The sequence below is a fragment of the Haliotis rubra genome, unplaced genomic scaffold (genome assembly GCF_003918875.1).
Source record: "Haliotis rubra isolate DU_JTF1 unplaced genomic scaffold, ASM391887v1 Scf213, whole genome shotgun sequence".
NCBI lineage: Eukaryota > Metazoa > Mollusca > Gastropoda > Lepetellida > Haliotidae > Haliotis > Haliotis rubra.
Window position 1 is genome coordinate 1,169,707 of NW_025766148.1, and position 23,702 is coordinate 1,193,408.

General features: G+C 39.6%; 1 long non-coding RNA gene across 1 annotated transcript; it reads left to right on the plus strand.

Annotated features, from left to right (window-relative positions):
- Window positions 1-503: 503 nt before the first annotated feature.
- On the plus strand, window positions 504-19,703 carry LOC124276777. Its single transcript, XR_006898657.1, has 3 exons — window positions 504-514; window positions 4,591-4,597; window positions 19,617-19,703. It is a non-coding gene; the product is annotated as an uncharacterized LOC124276777 (long non-coding RNA).
- The last annotated feature ends 3,999 nt before the right edge of the window (window positions 19,704-23,702 follow it).

The following is a 23,702-nucleotide window of genomic DNA, read 5'->3' on the forward strand; positions in this document are numbered from 1 at the left end:
TTTAGTTTCTTTTAAAATCATCTGAGAAGGAAAGTTTGTTTTGGAGTTACAAAGACACGTACTCAGTGTTTGTCTATTGACAGCGAGAGAACCATGTTACCAAGCTCCTCCCTGTTCTTGTCCCTATTAGCCAGCAGCAGCTGTCTTTTCTGTTTCTGTGTCTCACATTGTCATGGTCAAAGTTTGAATCCTTTGTCTTGGCATGTAACTGAAGCACCGAATCCAACCTATCTACGCATGGTATGGGCTTGTTATTCTAAGAGTCAATCATGAGTAAATTCAGTTAATGGTGCTGTATAAAACTACAATATATTTTTAAAATACAATACAAAATCTAACAACCGTCTTTACGTTTATTGACATAATCATTATTGTCAATTACCAATCATTAGCCTGCAATTAATTCTTTTTCAAAACAGTTCAAATCGAGTTACTACTATTGCGAAAACGGCGTACTGACAGCTGCATTTGTTGGAACGTTTTGTCCAAGACCTCTGTGGAAGCTGTATCAGTTGTAAGCATCCACACTTCACAGCCCATGAAACTTCTCTGCTTGGACTATCTTAAGCTCGAGGAATCTCAAGGAGGCTACGCGAATATACTTGTGATCACGGATCATTTTACTCGCTACGCCATTGCCATCCCAACTCGCAACCAATCAGCGAAGACCTTAGCCAGAGTTCTGTTCGACAACTTTCTGGTACATTATGGATTCCCGGATTAACTCCACACTGACCAAGGGAAGAACTTCGAGGACAATATCATCAGAGAACTCTACCAACTTACTGGGATAAAGAAGACAAGAACGACGCCATATCACCCTCAAGGTAATGGTATGACGGAACGTTTCAACCAGTCTCTGATGAACATGTTGGGTACCCTGGATGAAGAGAAGAAGAGTGACTGGATAACATACGTACCTGCTCTCGTCCATTCCTACGAGACACGAGAGTGCAATATTCATTCCCTTCTACCTCATGTTTGGAAGACACCCTCCACTCCCAGTAGACGCCTTCCTTGGATGCGGGCTCGAACAAGGGCACGGTACTTGTACTCAGTGCACTAACAACCTCAAGAAGCGGCTACAGGTAACGTACAACATAGCTTGCAAGGAATCTTGGAAGGCAGGACAACGCCACAAGCAGCATAATGACAGGAAAGTGAGAGAGTCTTTTCTACAACCACATAATCGGGTTCTGGTGCGACTTGTCGGACTTACAGGAAGGAACAAGCTTGCCAACAAGTGGGGAAAAACGTCTGTGTTGTTGTGAAACAACCCACCAAGGACATTCCCCGTCTGCACTCCCGTGAAGACTATCCACTGCAACATGCTCCTGCCTCTGGAATCTGTTTCCCTCCAACAAGACATGCCCAGGACAAAACGACGCCAATCTGGAAGAAGCAAGAAATCGGCTTCACTTCCAGTGAAGGAGTTTCAAGCTTCAGACAGATCCGAGGAAGACAGTCAGGATGAAGAGGAAATCATACTGCTGCCCAGACTAAGGAGTCAAGCCAGAGCCACGGATTTGATTCCAAGTGCAGCTAATACTTCTATTCAACTCTTCAGTCAGCCAGAGACGACAGACCCAGCAGCTGACACTGTTATCTCCCCTGTCAGCACTTCTGTTCCGGAAAGGTCGACTTCAACGCTCAAGTCCTCATGTGGAACCAGAAGATGCCGCAGTCTCTCCTGTCTTCCTCCTACATCACCTGCCCCCAGTTGGACGCTCTGCAGACGGGAAGCCTACCCGACTCAGAACCCGTCCAACAAGGATGCAGAGTGATCAGTGGGTGACAAACTTCGGGGCTGTCATCCGTCAAGAATAGGAAGAGGAAGAAGTTTTTTTTTGTTTGAAGTTCTTATACATAGTTTATTTCATTTGTTTGGGGTTCGTTCAGTTTGGTTTGTGTCAGTTTCTTTCAATAATTTCCTGATCATTGAGACCCCACGAACTTTCATAGGAGTACTAAGTGTCTTTTTCTGTTGTTTGGTGTTCTTTGTTCCATAAGTGCCATTGAAAGCCTAACTTATTCAGTTGGGGATATTTTCACCAATATCTCTGTTTGGCTATTTTCCGTGTCCCAGTGACTCATCGTTGGTCATTTCCTTTGTTCTATAAATGTTGGGGACAACATCCTTCTATTTCCGTTTTATATCCCAGGAGGCTGCTTCTCCACTGTCTCTATGCAGATAGTTGGACGTGCCACCCGTAGTTAGCTACCAGCTAAATCACGTGCGTTCCATGCTTGTGACACTTTCATTTCACCATCGGACCCTGTCGGACGTACAACATTTTCTAACGTTGTGATATCCTTATTTCACAGGCAACAGGTTTAAATACTGAGGGTAACAACTAAGGGATCACATGAAAGGAAAAGTGTTCCTTTATTTTCTTCCAAGCTTTCTTCACAAGCCGTGTATCGCACAGCTTCTGAAGAAACCTGGAAAAAAATAACTCATCATGTGTTGTCCTTGGGGCAACTCAAGACCTGAACCCGTGACATAGGTTTGAATTGTTTGGAAGACCCACTATATAATCATGAGAGTGAGAATATTTATAACGTGCCTTTTCCAGAAAAGATATAATGCTCAAAGCGCACAATCTGATCATTATCACCCCGGTTAACCCAAGCTGCCTGTTAGGCGCTAGAAGGTTAATAGTCTCACGACTTATTTCACCGGGTACACATTTCCTGCTGGGTGAACAGAGGCAATTGTGAACAAACTCACTTGCCTAAGGTGAGACCACATGTATCACATGTGCTTCGTTGTGGGGCAGGAGTGAAGTCCTAGAAACTCTCAGGAGTTAAGCTGCCAAACACGGTCACCCATCCATAGACTGTCCGAGCCCAACGTTGCTTAACTTCAACTGATTTGTGACCTGAGCGCTATGCACAGGACCACGTGCAAGCACTGTACTGACATCTGTACGTAACGGAAAGTAAATTACGACTGTAAATATATCTAACAAAACAGCAAAATAGTTAAACTGTTTATTTGATTTGTCGATGCATATTTAGAAATCATTTTCATCTAATAGACATATTGATAGATTTATTTATTGCACACAAGAGTGTTTGTTTCCCGTATACACTGCGTATGCCGTTGAACTAGGCGCATGCGCAGTGTTGGCTTCGGAACAAAGTCGAGATGCATAAATCACATTAGATAATCAATCTTGACAATCTGCCTACACTGCCATTGCTACCTAATACACACGTTTCTACCTACACACATTTTGCTGTCTTCACACTTTTACTTAAGCACACAACCAGGAACCTGCAGAAATCCTTCAGTATTTGTATAGTGTCCGGAGGGTGCCCAGAATACACCTCGATCAACAGACGCTGTGCTGGGCGCCCATGTTGAAGACAACGGTGCACCTCCAACGTTGCTGTGATTGATGTCACAGACTAAGTATATGTTAAACAATGGCGATGTTTCCCCAAAGAAAAAACAATTATTTGAGTATACAACGCGTGTGTTTAGAAAGGAATTCTTGGCCTGGAAACGTGATTAAAAGAGAAACTGACCTAAGGTAATCTCCAAGAGATGTGATTGCATGTAGGGGGTACGGTTGCTGTAACCCTAATTTATTATGTAGTATTATAGAGGTAACGCTGTGTTTCAGGACATTATCATTTACAGAAGCCCTAGGTCTTCAATTAACTGCCGTGAAATACCTTCAGTTGTTGGCGATCTATAGCCCATTGTTACATTGTATTGTCCAAAAATAATTTTCTATTTTTAAAGATATATGCTAGCTAGTTTTAACTCAATCTGTGATAATCTAGGGGTTTAACTGTCCTTCGTTGACAGGGTTTTATATATTGTATGTATGTGTTATGAATTTAGAACTAGTTTTAGTCACGATATGGCTGAAATATTACCGATGTGACTTTAAATCTAAACTCACTCACTCACTCACTCACTCACTCACTCACTCAATTAACTGCCTGACGAAAGAGTGCAAATGATAATGCCCCTATTATATCTAAATGTATGGAATTTGTGCTGTAAAAAGACAAAACAGTATCATAAATTTAATTGTAAGTTTACCGTTAGGTCATAGAACAAGATTTATGACATCATTTTGGAGCGTGACGTCACCCGCTGTGTAACAATACTGATAATGGCCCGTCGTTAAGGAATCAGCTGGCCATTATCATTTGCCCAGCTCGCTCATTACTGATAACCAGAGCGCGGTTTCATCATAATTTTCCATCCATTTTGGCTATAATGACAAGTAACATCAGTATAGTTGTTTTAAAGGGGATTCACACAGTCAAATGCTTAACATATCGAATTTGCCGTTCTAACATATATACACTGATGAATTATTCCGTACTTGCTTTATTTTGGCTCTCAGTTTACTAAGTAAAGAGACTTCATCCCTTCTCACGTTTATGGTATTCATGGTGATGTGATGTTGGATGATTCAAGTTTTACGTGAAAATGCCAATCACATCTAAAATATTAGAAAATCAAATATTAAAGTTCATTTTGAATACATGCATTTCTATATTTCCTAATGGTTCTGGTGACACAAACAATACCACCTGCATAAACCGAAGCTAATGGTCGGGCAGTTTGAATGTATTAATTTGCAGATTAAAATAAATCATGATTGAGCAGGAAACCTTTCAAAAATCCTCGTTCGTTTCAGGATGCGTGCTGATATATCATACAGCAAGAAAATATGTATTTACTGCGTAAATCCAACTCTCGCGAGTCGTGAGTCCTTGAACCTGCATATTGTATGTCAGTTTAAATTGCCTGCATTGAGCACTGAACCCGGGAAATGCAGATTAAAAGTCAAATCGTTAAACACAAGGCATAATATGGCGTTCTATATCAGACAGCAAGAAAATTGGCCCAAATATTACAACAGGTCGTGTAATGGTAACGACGAGAGTGATTGACGTGATAGAAGCAGCATTGAACAGCATGACTTCACTGGCAAAATGTCGCTGCATGTTGGAAATGGAGTGAAACACCCCTTTTTAATTTGTTTTAGAATGTAGGAATAGGTGAGAGTTATGATGCTTTTCCTGTGAACGAACTATTGTCTCCCTATTCCCTAGTTCAAAAGTGTACTAGTTTAAATAATACTTGGTGTGTTTGACATCTATGCTGCTTCAGTAAAGTGTTACTTTGGAGCTGGAATGAAAATGTGCAGCACCTTTGTTTTCTTATTTGGACAGTAAGACTGTGGGGAAAATACCCATCTCTTTATAAGGATAAACGAACTTTGAAATAGCATTTCATTTTAGTACGTTTACCAGCTAATGTGGACTTCCTAAACAATATTTTAGATTGTCACTATAGATGTCTCCATGAAAGCAATGTTATATTACAATGAGGTCATTTTGACAGTCCACTGCGTCTTAATATAGCCTTAATATAATACATTAGATACGTAGTCAGAGCCTTAACATAGCCTCTGGCATTGCAGGGAACATTACGCGAAATGTATGAGATTTGACACTGTATCTTAGAAACAGGTCGAGACATAATTCATCGGTCAGATATAATAGGAGGTACACAAGGAAATAGCTTCACACACTGTAACCTTGTGGGAATCGTACCCGGGTCTTTGGCGCAACGAGCGAATGCTTTAACCCCTAAGCCACCCCACAGTCGCCAGGTACAACAGGAGCAGTCACCGGAGACACTTCAGTAATTGCACCCTGCAATAGAATAATACATCACGTCAGAAACATTTTACAAAACAGTCCAAAACAATCAAGTCTCGCATTACACTAAATTCTCTGAAGGATTTAAACACTCATTCATCAAAGCCGTTGAATAACTGTGACATTGAAACCATAATTAAACATGTTCGTTAATATGTCCATTTGGAAAGCTTCAAGGAAAAACTAAAAGCAAAACCAGACTGCGACGAAAACCGGGTTGCACATAAAACTCTGACGCACAAGGAAACATTTCATCAGAGCTAATTCTTACAAACCAGCTTCTGTTTGATCCTTTATCAGACCATCTGCCAGAATTGTCTTCAAAATGCCAGAGTTTATGTAGATGCACCGTTGATGAGCCTTGTCAGTGTCAAACGGTTGCCCCAAAATAGGAAATTAATGACCCACATGGTTCTTGATCAACCAAAGGCATTGCCTCATAGTTTACGATAGGTGTGCATCAGCCACAAATTTCGGTCCCTGGTATCCCAGGCTTTAATATACACATGGTTGTCTGTTTGCGAATATCTGGAAGATGCTTACAGATGGGTGATCTGCATCCAGCTAAATTGACATACAACAGAAAGTCCAAATCTGAAATTTTGGGGTTGTTTAAAGAAAATCCAACAATGTAAATACTTTGAAATGTGTTTTGTTTGTGACTAACACTGACTGACTGACTGAGTTTAGTTTTACGCCGCTTTTAGCAATATTCCAGCAATATCACGGCGGGGGACACCAGAAATGGGCTTAACACATAGTGCCCATTTGTGACTAACAAATTACCAACACTGGTGCAGGCCACGAGACCTTTTTTGCGTCGTATTATTTCAGAAAAGGTTTCACGTTTGGAATTCTAATTTCCCAAATCGACAAAAATGTCAGTAACAAAAATGATGTTTGATGTGCATCATGTTTTCGAGGACAATTGACTTGCCCTTGCATATGTTGGCCATTGCCATCGTTGGTGCAGGATAAACTGACATTATAGCAAACACCTGATATCATCATTGCTCAGGATATAAGGAACATCGTCCAGTGGGTTCAGATTTAGCAGCAATTATAGCTTTTATTTGATACACCAGATAGTTTTTGCAGCGTTGGGGTAAAGGGGCTATAAGACCATCCACAACATTGTTTCTAATTCTTATGTCCGAGGAAACAGTTGGTAGAACAATCAGGGAGTGGGGGAGGGAATTTAGTTTTACACCGCACTCAGCAATATTCCAGCTATATGGCGGCGGTCTGTAAATAATCGAGTCTGGACCAGACAATCCAGTGATCAACAGCATGAGCATCGATCTACTCAATTGGGAACCGATGACATGAGTCAACCAAGTCAGTGAGCCTGACCACCCGATCCCGTTAGTCGCCTTTTACGACAAGCATAGTCGCCTTTTGTGGCAAGCATGGGTTGCTGAAGACCTATTCTACCCCGGATCTTCACGGGTCTAGAACAATCAGAAAGGGGTCTTCCATAGTACATGATGGCAATTTAAATGTGAACAGTTGAACAGTTGCGGTATGCGTACAGGTTGACGTGTCAGTTCTTAACCATAACAAAACCCCGGAGAGATGATATGAAAGAAAACATAATACTCTGAGGAAAGTTATTTTCATTCTTTGGATATCGTCCCACTAGATTGCAGAAGTTGTGTTTAGCACACAGAAGTGAAATGAACACAACCACACGCATCGCATGTGGAGATTCATATAAATTTTACACCTTTACAGTAACAAAGAAACCCATATTGGAGTCCATATTTATTGTTCTCGCGGTACACTATAAATATTTACACTTTATAGAATGTTTGCCTCAAAACAAAAGTAAACCCACTGGAACAACTCTCGAACATGTCATCTGTGTAATGAGCATGTGTGGTATTTTCTTTCTAAATGACAGGAAGGAACAGGTCTTTATATGGACTTCCCACTGAAGGCTTTCAGTGATGATGCGAAGCGTACCAACGATTTTGTGGATTTTACAAAGGCTCTTCCGGTTGTTAGGAAAAATAGTATGCGGGGAATGGCACTAGTTTTAGTGGATTAAAGCATGTTCTTTGTAACCAAGGAACATTATATGAACGTTTTATTTTGATCTAATTCTTGTTGTAATATAGGCAAACAGTTTTTATGTCAAATAAACTGGTACCATTGACCCTGGAGCATTCAAAACAATTACACTATATTTTTGTTGATATTAGGTTACGAAAGATGGAAAAAGGTCCTCTTTAATAATTGTTTCCTTTTATTTTGTGCTATCGCTCTTACACAACGACATGCATGCATATCTGTGTGCTTACGGGCGTGTCAGTTTCTGTCAGTTATGCACAGGTTCACCACAAAGACACTACAAGTTCACAAAGATACACTAATCAAGCACACTACACTGAGAAAGGGAAGACCGGTGTAAACCGCGGATTCGGACATCGTAAACTGTCGAAAACAGACGCTGTGCATTTACCAGTGCCTCCTTTGGATCATTCGAATGTGGATCATGACATCCCATTAGAAACTAGCAGATATTTTGGATTTCAACCAATACTGGACTTACTTGACACACACACGTTTTCAACATACTTGTATCTATTGATCGAGTTGACCGTTACAGCTTACGCTTACATCTATCATTCAGAGAAAAACGAAGATATATAGGTCCATGTGCGTATACTGGTTTGTGCCGCATTGCAGCAACGATATGGGTGTGTAAATGTGTAGCGGCCATAAAAGTTCCGAGTCCCGTACTGGGATTCGAACCACGAACCTTCTATTCCGAAGTCGGACGCCTTGTCCACATGACCAAAGAGATTAACCCCATCAGCAAGCTGACAAGGTAAGGATGTCATCTGTGGGATGACTCCACGCCCTGCTACAAGTGATCTAGACATGTCAAAGATGACCACAGGATAATACTTACAACACACACCGTCAGACACCCAGTCTGACGGGACATGCGTGATCAGCTCTTATTGGTCATCGGGGTAGTCTTGTGGCTTAACTGTTCAATTGCTTCTTTGGGTTAGATTGAAACAAGTGGTGGAATGAGAACAATGTACATGTGCTGACAATTTGTTTAGGCTACTTTTTTATTTCTTTTGTCGTTAATTCCCGGAACATACCTCATATTTATTCACTGATGGGTTATTTTGACAACCATTGGCTACTGATTGTCAACGTGTACACTGTACTCTACACCAGAAATCATCTGTGGTACCTGTGTAAGAACCAATAAGTTAAATTATAAATCTTCTACCAAAATGTCATATTTACGAACTCACCTAATTTGCTTTATTGGACTGATCCAGCTGTAATGTGTTCGAGTTCCCCAAGACTGTGATGTATGGTTTGTTTTCGCCAAATATGATGACATCTCTACCTCCTCACTTACATTAAATGGTCAATATGAAACTGACACACTTCATTAAGCGGCATTAAATAAGAAAACTTTTATTTCTGTGGACACAACACTTTGTTGTTTAAAGCTTCACTGAGCAATACAGGAACTTACTGACCATGGTTTGTACAACAATGGAGACTGGGTTACACAATTAGATAAGTTACATAAGTAACGATCTCCACTACTGGAATACAATGGCAAGCAACAAAGAACCTATCATGCAATCCCGATCTTAAGACAAGTTTAAGTTCCTGAAGACCGACTCTCCTCCGGAATATTACAGGCGCCTCTATGACGTGTACAATATGTTTAGGGTAGATAGAATGGTAATTGACTTTGAATATAATGATTTATTCTTTTACGAAAAAGGATACGATGTCCCTCAAATGTCCTCTGCAGCACATGAAACGTCAACCGATACAAGCATCGGATTATCAGCGACCGACTTGAATAAGCTGCTTTCGTACATCTCCCGACGTTCAGGGCAGTCTTGGAGTCTGATGGTTTAGGAACTGCCTGGACCTCCACGGCGAACACACGATATTCGGCGATGCTTCTTGCGACATAACGTCACTAAGCCTATCGACTGTTGTACAACTGAGGTATTTGGTTCTTGTCTGATTTCAGTGATCACACATCTCACTGTCTCAGACGTCTTACGTCAGGACATGGTTTTCATGAGGACAGTTTCCAGCTATTTCATTCAAATGAGAGACCAGGACTATTTTAGTAATCACGGATTTGGAAATGTGAGGCAAGTTGTGCAAAGCAATGAACACAAGCTAGAAAGTGAGTGAGTGAGGTTAGGTTTACGCCGCACTCAGCAATATCCCAGCAATATGGCGGCGGTCTGTAAATAATAGAGTCTGGACCAAAGAACCAGTGATCAACAGCACGAGCATCGATCTACGCTATTGGGAACCGATGACATGTGTCAACCAAGTCAGCGAGCCTGACCACCCGATCCCGTAAGTCGCATCTTATATTACTGAAGATCAGTTCTATTCCGGATCTTCACGGGTACACATTGGAAAGATTTCAACTCACGATCAGAGGATCCTGGTAGCTAAGGGACACAACTCCGCTGGATGTTGCACTGACGATCACATGGAACATGTTCAGCTATAGCACTGGACGCTAATTTCCCCAAGATGATATTGCCGGATTTGAATGAAATATCAAACTAACTTGTCGAAACTTTTATCAGTCCTGACAAGTTATACTTCAAGAAAATGTCGAAAGATATTATGGAAGTTAGGGTCAGCGGTGAGAATGATTTGTGGCACTGGTCCCAGGAAAACATGCATTCAGTGTCGACTAACATCAGAATACTACACGGTATTAGCTGTAACTACACATCCAGGCCGAAAATTTGACTTTATGATTTCGAGTTAATAATGATTTCTTCTTTCATTTGATCAACTCACAACTGTAAAGAATTGTCGATTTCATGGGCTCTGCAAAACCTACAGCTTTTTTAAACCCGGGTTTTGAGTTATATGATATTTGTGTGAAAGTACATATTGTAGGGTGTCGAAAATACCCATGGACGGTTTGTGTATTATCTTGTTACATGTCAACAGTATAAACCAGAGGAGACTGGGATTCTTAGTGGTATTCAAATTCTTAGCAGCGGAATGAGAATCAACAGTTGGAATGTCGCCTATGACTGTATGCCATCTTAACCAGTGGCTATGAGTGAGTGAGTGAGTGAGTGAGTTAATATTTAACGTCACATCGGGAATATTTCAGCCATATCGTGACGAGGACATTTGATATTGAAATGAAATATATGTATATTATAAAAAACCTGCCGACGAAGAACAGTAAAGCAACTAGAGTTTCACAGATATGTATGTAAAACTAGTAATTGAATCTAAAACATTTTAACTATAGGGGACAACACAATATAAAAATAGGCTATAGATCGCCAACAACTGAAGGTAGATCACCATACTAGGAACCATGGGGACTTACATTACTTTTGCTACCTGCATGGATCCTAGCTGGATTTACACCATCCCTTCAGCCGCTGGCGAATGTAGGAAAATTTAGCCAACAGTAAAAATAACAAAAATACTACGTTTAAAATGTGATCATTTATATTTTACTTTGAAAGTTTTGTGACTTTAACCAGTGGCTATGATGCATCAAACATACGTTTGCTTGTTTCACATTTACTGTCACATTTTGACATACATTAATTTGATATTATATGTATATTTATATTGACGGAAGAACCAACACTGTCATAAGTGATGCACCAATCTTTAAAAACGAAATACTTATTAAAATTAGCTGAAGGTGATCCAGGTTTGGGAAAATATTCCGGATACAATGAAGCCATATGTGTGTGGACTTGTTGAAGATTTGACAGATGATGAATTCTTGTTGAATTGTATGTCACTGTTGATAACGAATGAGAAGCAGCTCGAGACCCAGAGGGACAAGTGTTTCTAATGCGATTGGTTTCAAATTTGAACGATAAAGAGGAGCAAGGAACCTCTGACAATGACTGAACGTCCACTTACCTTTGGTATGATATGACGGCAAGTGTCTGAGTACTTATATGTATATATTGAGCAAGGCAATGATATTGTGTAGCGTTGTGAAGCTACATGAACTCTGAATGTCCAGCTGATTGATGAAATGTGACTGTGTGTAATTAGATTCGGTCGTGAGACAGTCATTACACCATTAGTGTAGGTATGATAGGGTGATGTCAGCAGTACTGAAACTGCCTCTCTTAACCGATGTTCTTGGACTCGTGTCGGAGGTCGTCAGGGAAGTCCGTATATCTTCGCCAGTGTCTGTATAAGGACTGACTGAGTGAGTTTAGTTTTACGCCGCTTTTAGCAATATTCCAGCAATATCACGGCGGGGGACACCAGAAATGGGCTTCACACACTGTCCCCATGTGGGGAATCGAACCCGGGTCTTCGGTGTGACGAGCCAACGCTTTAACCACTAGGCTACCCCACCGCCCCTCTGTATAAGGAAGGATAACAATATATTGATGAACAACTTCTCTCACAGCAATAAAGAAGTTGTTCATCCATACGTACGTATGCATGTATGCATGTATGCATGCATGCATAATACATACAGGTTTCAATTACCCAGCTACAGACAATCACTTGCTGCTTCTTATTCCGCTATGAGTGGCTGGAATAGTTCAGTCAATGAAGCACCATTTACAAGCAGGTCTTCCTGAACGCTGCTTCGATGCAAATGGGTGAGGCGTGCCAAGCGGGATTTTTCATCCTCTTATCAACTGTTGCAGCAGATTTCCTGACATCGTCGTATCTCAACACACCAATAACAACTTGTGTTACATGAAATCGGAAGGGTGTAAGTTGTGTATGAGGCTGTAAAAGAGCCGGCTGTAATCATACACAATTAAAACAGCGTCACGGAGAATGAATGTTGAAGCTTTTACACACACCCGCCGTACTTCCTTCCATCTTGCCATTTCGTGGTCAATAAGCGTTGAGTGCGTTCGGTTCAAAGACATTATATGTAGTGTAGTGTAGTGTAGTGTAGTGTAGTGTAGTGTAGTGTAGTGTAGTGTAGTGTTTGTAGTGTAGTGTAGAGTGGTTGTAGTGTAGTGTAGTGTAGTGTAGTAGTGTAGTGTAGTGTAGTGTAGTGTTTGTAGTGTAGTGTAGAGTGTTTGTAGTGTAGTGTAGTGTAGAGTAGTGTGTGTAGTGTAGTGTAGTGTTTGTAGTGTAGTGTAGAGTAGTGTTTGTAGTGTAGTGTAGAGTAGTGTTTGTAGTGTAGTGTTTGTAGTGTAGTGTAGAGTAGTGTTTGTAGTGCAGTGTAGAGTAGTGCAGTGTAGTGTCAATCAAATCGTTAGAATCTCAGGTCAAGTCGTTACGACACAGGTCAACACGATGCGACACTCGTGTGACGTACGAGATTAGTATGCAACTACCCATACGTTGACCACGTGGGTAATAAAGTTATGTTTATCGTTTATTGTACTCCTTTATGCCGTTCTTTTTGCTGATTCCGCATCCGACCTACAGAGTACTTTAGATTCTTTTAGCAAATATTGTAAAATCTGGAAATTAGAAGTGAATCTTGATAAAACGAAGGTCTTAATTTTTGGAAGTGGCCCTGCCAATAATAGTTAACTCAAATTTGTCTTTGAACAATCTCCAATTGAAATTGTAGATAACTATACTTATCTGGGAGTGACATTGAGTAGAAATAGGAAATCTAATCTATCAATCAAAAACCTTGCGGCAAGCGCATCCAAAGCAATGTTTTGTCTTTTAAAACAAATCTAGAAATCATAATATCCCGTTGGACTGTTTACTTAAGGCATTTGATGTCATGATAATCCCAATTCTTTTGTATGGCTGCGAAACTTGGGCATACGAAAATTTAAACATAATTGAAAAGGCCCATTTGAAATTTCTAAAATTGGCCAGCGGTTTACGAAATTCTACCCCTACTGTTATGGTATATGGAAAACTCGGAAGATTCCCTTTATATATCACCGCGGCTAAGCGTATTATTTGTTACTGGCATAAACTTAATAACCTTGGAATGTAGCAGAAATGATCAAAACTGATCAACAATTATGCATATGTACAAAGTGTCTTTGAGAATGATTTTGATCCCTGGATGCATCATGTTAAATCTTTATTAGATAAATGTGGCTTATCTCTTGTATTCTATAACCCTGTAAGCGTACCATGCCAATGGCTAGTTTCACAAGTGGAGACTGTATTAAAAGACCAATTCCAACAAAGTTGGAGAGCTAATATTGAAAATAGCTCTAAGGGATTTTACTATAAACATATTAAAGACACTCCCATACTTGAAAACTATCTTCTCTTCCCAGCGTATATTTACTCTCCTATTTTGAAATACAGAACATGTAATCACAATCTCCCGGTAGAAACTAGTCGTTGGCATGGTATGGCTAGAGAAAACAGAACATGTAAACTTTGCAATTCACCAGCAATAGGCGATGAATTTCATTACTTATTTAAATGTGAAGCCTTTAACGGTATTAGATTGAAATATTTACCAACTAGACATATGTACTTCGCCAATTTATCAACATTGAAGAAAATATTTAATAGTAGAAATCCAAAAGAAATAAGAAATATATCCAAATATCTGCTAGTATTAGAAAAACTCATAGGCAAAAATGGTTAAGTCTCAATTTGCTCATTCTATAGACAACAAATCACTTAATAGTTCTTAATTTATGGCATTACTACGTTTCATTTTAAACTGTTCTACCTGTCATTGTGTCATGATTGTTTATATGTATTTAAACGAATTATGTTTGACTTTCTCTTGTACCACCAAACGTGGATATTTGAGAATAAACTGAATTTGAACTTGGTAGCTGCATCCCTTACAGTTTCAGTCTTAAAGTTATTGTTTTTTACGTCAGCTATCGTTTATAATGAAGCTAATTTTAATTTCAAAACGGGCATTTAAAAAGTTTCCTTTGCAATACAATATCATCGCACACTAATTTGCATAAAGCCATGGTCTGTTCCAAATAAGTCGCTTTCGACTGCATTTCTCATTTCTGCACTAATCTCTCCTGACTAAAGTCATTTTTCTACGTTTCCTATCTCCCTACCACTGAGACTGTAGTTAGGCCGAACTAAGTTAAACAGATATTTCACATTTTCACATATTAACTGCATAAATTGTAGATATAAATGCGAGAAAACAGTTTTTTTCTACTTCCGACAGCACTTTAGTAATTATACTTTTACAGCCACAGATGCGTAATGTAAAAAGTGAAGCCGGTGGTTTATACCAGTGTCATATAATTTTGCCATCTTTCAAAGGCTTACCATGGTGGATGTAATTACCATAATTCATATTCAGCTAGACATTGAAATATCTTGAAAGAACTCTCCAGCCGGTATAATATATCTTTAACATTTCACTAAATGTTCGAACTAGTTGCCCATTATGACTTCATGGTACTGGCTAGTACCACATCTGAAGTATGAAATGTTGTTGAGCCTTTATAAACACGTTCAAATAAAATCTTCCTAATCATATTAAGAAATGCAAAGAGAATACATCCCGTACGTGAAAATGTCAATCACATCAAGAATATTGAAACATGAAACATTAAAGTTCATTTCGTAATACGTGTACTTTAATATTTCCTAATGGATGGTTCCTACAGAAATAGAAGCGACAAACCGCTTTGCACATCATAAGGAATCTCTGCTGAAAGCAGAGTCGAAACCCCAAAACGTCCATACACTGATAGGCGTTTGTCAGTTTGAATGTTAATTTGGAGGTGAAAATACATCATGACTAAGCAGGAAACCTTTCGAAAATCCTGTTTCATTTCAGAATTTGGTCCCGCTGATTTGGTCCCGTATTTACTGCACAAGTCCAACTGTCGTGTGTCGTGAGTCCTTGAACCTGCATATTGTATGTCATTTTATTGCCAGTAGTTATTGCCTGAAGCCCAGAAATACAGATTAAAAGTCAAATCGTTAAACACACGGTGTGATATATGGCGTTATATATCACACAGAAAGCGAAGTGGCCCAAATATATTTTTACAGATCGTTAGCGATTGACAGGAATGAGTGAGTGAGTGAGTTGAGTTTAGTTTTACCCCACACTCAGCAATATTCCGGCTATATGGCGTCGGTCTGTAAATAATCGAATGTGGACAAGACAATCCAGTGATCAACAGCATGTGCATCGATCTGCGCAATTTGGAACCGATGAGATGTGTCAACCAAGTCAGCGAGCCTGACCACCCGATCCCGTTAGTCGCCTCCTACGACAAGCAAAGTCGCCTTTTGTGTCAAGCATGGGTTGCTGAAGACCTATTCTACCCCGGATCTTCACGGGTCCGATTGACAGGAAAGCAGGAACATTGTCTATGATGTCTTCATCGGCAAAATGTCGCTGCATGTTGGAAATGGCGTGAAATACCGTTGTTTGTGTTTAGCATGTGGTTACGAACAGAGAGTTACCATGGTGCATTTCCTCTTAACGAACTATTGTTGCCCTATTTGGCTACACTAATAGTACACTACATTGTATCATACTCTGCGTGTTAGCCCTAGACAGTATATTGTTAACCTAATGCAAGAGTAATCAAGTGCAGCTTGTGTAAAACAATGTACACCAATAACTTTGTTTCTTTATTTGGACAGTCAATTATTTTGAAAATATTGTTTTCAAAATGCCTACCTTTGATAAACTAATCCCTCGTAAAAAGGACAAGCGAAACTCGAAATCACATTCCATGCTGGTACGTTAACCAGCTGAACATTGTCCTTGCTAAAAATCACTCGTTTATGTAACAACTGGCTACAAATCATGGGCCTTGCTAAAAATCACTGGTTCACATTCAGAATGACAGTATGTGGAGGTGGATGGGGTGACACACAGTGGCTTATACATTAGCTCCTCTTGATATAGACTTGGCCATTTATCTTTGCAACGAAGCATTATGTGTAATGGCTGAGAGATGATAAGATTGAATACTGCATCTTACAGTCATATGCAGTGTGCGAAATAGCCACTAGCCCGTGGCTAGTAAAAATCCAGTCGGGCCAGTAAATCTCCACAGTCACTGGCCCGACTGGCTAGTGCATTTTCATGGTGTCATTTTGTAAATATATCACTCTCCCAGACTTGTCAAGTTATAACACACTTTAAAGTAATGCAAGATTATGGTCTGATAAAAATGTTCATCATATTAGCAGATTAATGATGAAACCCGTGTCAATATTCAAGTGAATTATTTTGTGGGCTAGTAACTTTCAGGAATAGCTAGCCCGACTGACTAGCAACATTTGGAAACTATTTTGCACACTGAACATATGAAGACGTTTCATCGCAGAGATACAAAAGAAGTGATTTTAGTTTTACGCCGCTTTCACCGATATTGCAGCAATGTGGGGACACCATAAATGGGTTTCACATATTGTACTCATTTGGGGCACTTCAGCATGACGAGCGAACGCTTTAACCACAAGGCTACCCCCACCGCCCCAAGGTAGTAATAATAAATAATAATAATAATAAAAGCGATGTACTGCTGGACGGTACAGCGATGGGAGTAAACCAGGTGAAGTCCTTCACCAAGTCTGCCCAGAGTCGGTCTTTTGTGGAGAAGCTTTCTGAGAAGCCATTGCATCGTTTGTACATGCAGTGTGTGGAACAGAATAGCAATCCCACTGACTCCTTCGCCTGGATGAAGTCGACTGGTCTAAAATGTGAAACTGAGGGCTTTCATTTTGCTGTCCAGGACCAGTCACTTCCCACTCGCAATCGCCAAAATGTGATTCTTAAAGAGAATATTAACATGAAATGTCGACTGTGTAATGAATTTACAGAGACTGTCCAACACCTTGTCAGTGGATGCCCTTCTTTGGCACAAACAGCATATCTTAAACGACATGATGGCATGGCTCGTTGCTTTTACTACCGTCTCCGCCATGTCTGTGGCTTTGACTCCGAGGTCCATCCATGGTACGACCCTGAACATATCCAGGGTGTCATGGAAAATAATGTTTTGAAAGTTCTGTGGAACAGGTCCATATACAGCCTCAGAAGAATTCCAGCTAACAAACCTGATCTTGTCCTTTTTGATAAAGCCAATGAATTTATTTATATCATTGAATTTTCTTGTTTTTGACAACAATGTGATTGGCAAGATTCAGGAAAAGCATGATAAATATGGGGACCTCGCCTTTGAAATGTCTCGCTTGCATCCCAAGTACACTGTCGTCAGGCTCCCCATTGTTCTCGGTGCCCTTGGTTTGGTACCTCCTGATCTCTTGGCCCAGATCAGGAGAGTGCCCGGGTTCTCCACCGGGAACACAGCGCTTCTGGCACTCTGGGTAATGCAGAAGGCTGCAGTGTTGGGGGAGCCTTCATATTCCCCGAAAAGTTCTTGGTGGGTTCGACTAGGCAGTGTTTCCTGGGAGAAGTCCCATTCGCTGTCTGGGCTGCGTGTAGAGGGGTGAGGGCCCTGAGCTGATGATGAGCCTTACCAGCCTGACTGCCAGGATCACCCGAACCAGCTCTCTGCTGTATTTTCATCTTTAATCTGTAAAAATTAATAAATGTGAATTTATAATGCGCCTTTTCCATGTACAAGGCACATGCTCAAATCGTTAACACAGTGGATGAATAGTATATACATTATTCTATACAATGAGCTAGTCATAATACAATGAAAACAGATGAGCCTTGAGCAGGCGTTTGAAGAAATTAAAGTCAACTGCTGATTTAATGGTGATAGGGAGAAAGTGCCACTTTTAGAGGGGCAGAACAAGCAAAGGATTTCCTTCCAAAAGTTTGCTGTTTGAAACGAGGCACAGAGAGTAGGTTCCGATTCTGAGAACGGAGCTGTTTTTCTTGAGTGTAAGGCGTAAGAAGTTCTACGTATTCCGGTCTTTCGTCACTGAGGTATTTGTACACAAAACACAATCATTCAAAGTCGATTCTTGATTTAACAGGAAGCCAGTGCATGTTTTTCATGACAGGTGTTATGTGGGAGCGCTTAGTAGTTCATGTGTGATTCGGGCGGCTGTATTTTGGACATTTTGTAATTTTGAAAACAGCTTCTGAGAAACACACCAAAAATGCTTTAGAATTTGGAATTATCCAAAAGAGAAAAGACAAATGATCCCTGGGTCGATTGTTGACTGCTCTCTCAAGTGTTTTGGATAGGAACTTCAGGTTTGAGGCAGGTCGAAACTATTTCAGAAAGTCTGGATCAAGGTTACCCTGCTTCAAGAAGGGGATAAGAGTGGCATGGCTGAAAGAACCTTGGAAAACACCACTGAACACCCTACTGTTCACCAGCTTTGTGATCACTAACTGGGAGCAGCAAATACAGGAATTCATTTACCAAAGATGTGGGAATCGGGTCCAATGCGCATGTTGTTGACTTGGATACAGAGCTGAGGGTAGGGCTGGCTCATGTTTCTTCCCCAGAAGCAAATTTATGCATTTTCCTATGAGTATTTTTGCTCTCCTCGACAGGAGACAGGCAATAGTTCTTGTTAGCACGGGCTATGTGTTTAATCATGTTGCTCCTCGCTTGACTATAAATCTGACGATGAGCTTCTAGCCCTCCCCCCTTTCTCTCTCCTACTTCTTCTTTTACTCCCTCACACTACTGCTATATCTCGCAAACATTAAATTCCACACTTTCTCTTTCACTATCTAATTCCAGCGACTCTCACTGTAATCTCGTAACACCATGTAAGTGTTAAACGTCAGTATTCACAAACATTCTTGCAAATATACTGTAAACATCTCATTCACAACATATTGTTACAATAACCAGTCATGCTGCGCTAAACATCACAGGTCTTGACCTCAAAGGGGCCCATTTCGGGTGAAATTAGATTCTTGGCACAGTTTGATTTGAACACCATGTAAGTGTTAAAAGTCAGTATTCAAAATCTTCAAAAAGTAAAACTCATTCACTGCAAAGATATAAAACATCCACTTTCACTCTTCATCCACATGGTCACCAATCTCTGTCAAGAACTGTCAAGAACTGCAGTATTCAACAGTGTATCGCTTGAAACAGGCATCTTGTCTTGGTGTCTGCCATACCCAGATCTTCTCAACTGAAAAAACAGATGACTTTATATTAATAGAAAATTCTGTTTTAAAAAGTTCGATAATCTTATTCAAGGGTAACATTACTTATTTTCATACCACTAATTAACTGCTCTGGGCAATTTGTAAATATTTACTTAAAGAAATTACAATGCTAACATTTTGAAACAATGCTTACCTTCTCCATGTTCTTTATTGTGTGAGAACAAAGGCAACGAGACAGAGTGGAACAGTCAGTGTCTTTAGGCTTAAAAAAAGATTTACATGATGTTAATTCAAGTTTGTTTGAACAGTGTAACATAGATTACCAAACTTAAGAATTCTTTTATTAAACTTGGATTTCATGTGTACAAGTTAAGTTAAACATTGTAAATTGGCTGATCAATCTTTTGATAAAAAAAAAGAAAAAGAAAAAAAGAAATTACCAGCATTTGAAGCTGCATGTCGGATAATAGAAAAAAATGACAGGCCATCACTGTAACCACTAGGCTACAAATTCTGCTATTATCGCTTGTCACTTTAAGCTGATACATTACACATTGCAACAATGTGTCACTTGGCATCTGCTTGCGTCCATCATCTGCTAGACCTTGATACAATGTTCTTATTCTAACAGTAAACGTTTCACGCACTTAAGTATAGTCATTTTGGTTAAATGTAATCTAATATATCCTAGAAAACATCAAGAAACATTATTTTTGTTCAAATTTGTTTGTTTATACACAGTTACATCCTGTTGAATGACAGTGTTATTTGACAGTGACAGGTGACTCAGAGGTGTTTGATAAACATTTGATAAAACAAATATGATAAAATTCTAGAATAATTACACAGATTCTCACTTTTAGAATGCTGCCTGATCATATTTTGAAAAATCTTCTGATGCCTTCTTACATTTCCAGCAGAGATCAACAGGGTGTCCACAAAACTACCCTTGTTTACCTCAAAGTAATCAGCCTTGAGAGTCCCTTATGATATTGAAAATGTTTTAATAAACATGTTTGATGAGCTGATTTAGTGCTCTAAAAATTCAAAATAATAAGGAATCATGGTATAGTTGTTTAAATGTGACGGATAGTTTTCAAAGATATTACTTTACGCCAGTGTTTATTTTTGAGATGTTGTATGGGGCAATTTCATATAACAGAAAAAAAATGTACTTTTTTAAACATTTTGATATGAGCAAAAAGCGTGACCCACCACAAATATTTAGGTGTGCATTCAATTTACTCTCTTCATGTGTGGTGAAAAATTGGGATGGCTCATGCTTTTGCTCACACTTTTTTTTTACTCTGAAAATCAGAAAATGTAGGGTTTTAGAAGATATTGTAAAATATGTTAAGTTTGAGGTCTTCAAAGAAGAAAAAAAACAGCACTAAAACATAAAAAAAGCAATTGGAGGTAATTTCAACAATGTATTTAGCCTTCTTGATGCTAAAATTATCCTCTTGTAGAGCTTTGAATATCATGAAATTTTGTGGGCCTTTATCATACCTTGTCCTTTACCCGTGGCAATTTGTCAGTAGCGAGAAGCAAGGTTTCTGATCTTTGGACTGATGTTTTCGTGTGTTAAGTGTGTGTTTTATTTATTCATTGTTTATTGCCGTACTCAGCAATAAACTATATGACGGCGAATCTGGACAGACAGTCCAGTGATAGACATGGTGAACATCGATCTACGCCACAAATAGTACACAGTGACATGCATGGATCCCGTCATGGGTTGCTGAAGATCAGTGCTAGTAAGCCGGTGCTTTACTGGTAATTTGGGTATGGATTAAGGAGTGAAAGATTATTCAAATATGATTATAGTGTCTATTTTACCCTCATGTGATAAATACATTTACCGAACAACGGAATGAACAATGAATTTGGTTTCATGTCACTTTGAACAGTATTTGAGTCATATCACGGCGTGTCAGACTTATATTGGAAACATGCCCCAAATTACACTTGGGTAGAAACGTTTACCACCTTGTATAAGCACACATTGACAGGTAATGTGCTACGTGCTGCCACATCAGGAAGCATTGTCACAGGTAGACTCGAAAATACGATCATATTATAGATTTATGCTCAGCCATTGACATGCAACTCTGCACGGAAAAGTGGGTGCTTTAGACGACTGTAGTTTCTAAGATGTATCTGTTAACAGTGCAAACTCACCCATGTTTCATGTGGATACGTCTGTTTATTGACACTTATGGATGATGTCCAGTTTCATATAAAATAGTCCATCAACATAAGCTTTATTGAGCTTTTGTTGTCTGACAGCGATTTTGGCTGGACTGTCTGTTCCAGGTTCGATTTTATACAAGCTGTTGTAACATGGCTGGTAAATTGCTGAGTGCGGCATTGAACTTTCACTCACTCGGATTGTTGTAAAATATACTGTTGAGAACGCAAAAGACACCATTTCATAAATGATTCTAACTCACATCTTTGTCTCCCCCCTGTGACAAAATCAACCATTATTTTCTTTCAAAGTTCAAGGTTGTAGGAGATAATTTACATTCATTGTTTTTGACGTTGATAGTATCTCCCGGTATTTGTACAATAATGCTTCATGCCATAATATTGCCAGAAGATAACGTAAAACACAGAACAAACGCGATATTGTTAGTATCGACTCCAAAAACAGATCACTGGTTACTCACTGCTTCTGTCGGAGAAATTCGCCACGTGGATTTGATGTAGTTATAAAATCAACATATCTACAATTACCTTAATTCACCATTCCACTCGCGTCTGGAGATTGGGCTTTGGTACCAAACGTCTTAGATCGTGTATAATTTACGGCAATGTTTGACACAGTCGTGTCGTCTGCTCTGTCGTCCATTATCAGTTGATCAGCTTCTTGACCGACATATTTGTTGACATAATAGAGGCATGACCTTTTGATCGGAAAATCTGACACAGATTTGTGGGCATAGTTCATACAAAAGACATCTGTAAAATACTAGTCAAAGTGAACATCCTTTATCATCCTTTGCTATCTCAAGATAAATAAGACATATTTTCGTGTTGTCTGCTCTTTTTTCAATTATATGTTGGGCAGAAACATATCTGTTGACATCATGGAACATGGCACTATCTGTCCACTGGATAAAGCTGAGAGATATGATATCTACTGACGTAATTAAGGCTAAAGACACAAAACACCAATTAGTCAAAGTGAATATGAGTGTTCTTCCTTGCTGTCACTGTTTGCGATAGGGCCGTGTTGTAGTCTAGCAGTGACGTTGGCATATTGCAGGGTACGATCCTCAACATGGACAATGAACATTGCCGAGGGTATTTAAGGTATTCATTTGTTACTCATTTTTATGGAACACCCCCAAAAGCTTGTTTGTCAGTCTTATAAATGTCTAAGGAAGTGTTTCATTGTTGCCACTAAATTAAGTCCGTTGATGATGTCAGTGATAAAGTTCAGATTAAGAAATTGATTTGTGATTCTTTCAGTGGAAGGTGTCTGACAGATATGTCAGTAGTATATACAAAATCCCACTGATCAATGAGACTCTTCAAAGGCCAAGGATCAGAGGTCTGTTGTCAACACGGAGTGTCTGAGGCAAAGTTCCTTTCCATGCCAGACCAGCAGATATGCGTTGGACACAGTGACCTATTTCTAACACCAATGGTCGGTGCGACCCATCCATTTCATAGTAGAAGATATGTAGGACGATGTTATCAGTACCGTGCACCAATCTGATAAACATTGTATCGTGATCCGATAAATATGCGAATGACGTCATCTGGCACAAATCAATGTTAGACTCTGCGTTCGATGTAATGTTTACATACTCTTTAAAGTTTTCGCCGAAAGTTTACAATGAGTATAAACAGCGGCTGCCGATGTACACTTGTGTCTTTAAACAACCGTGGCAAATTTAGATCAAAAGGGCGATAACTTCCTCGACCACACTATTTTAAACAGATAACAACATAACTTCAATGAGTGAAAAGAGGTTGTACATATATTCATATGACACACGTCCTTTCCATTATC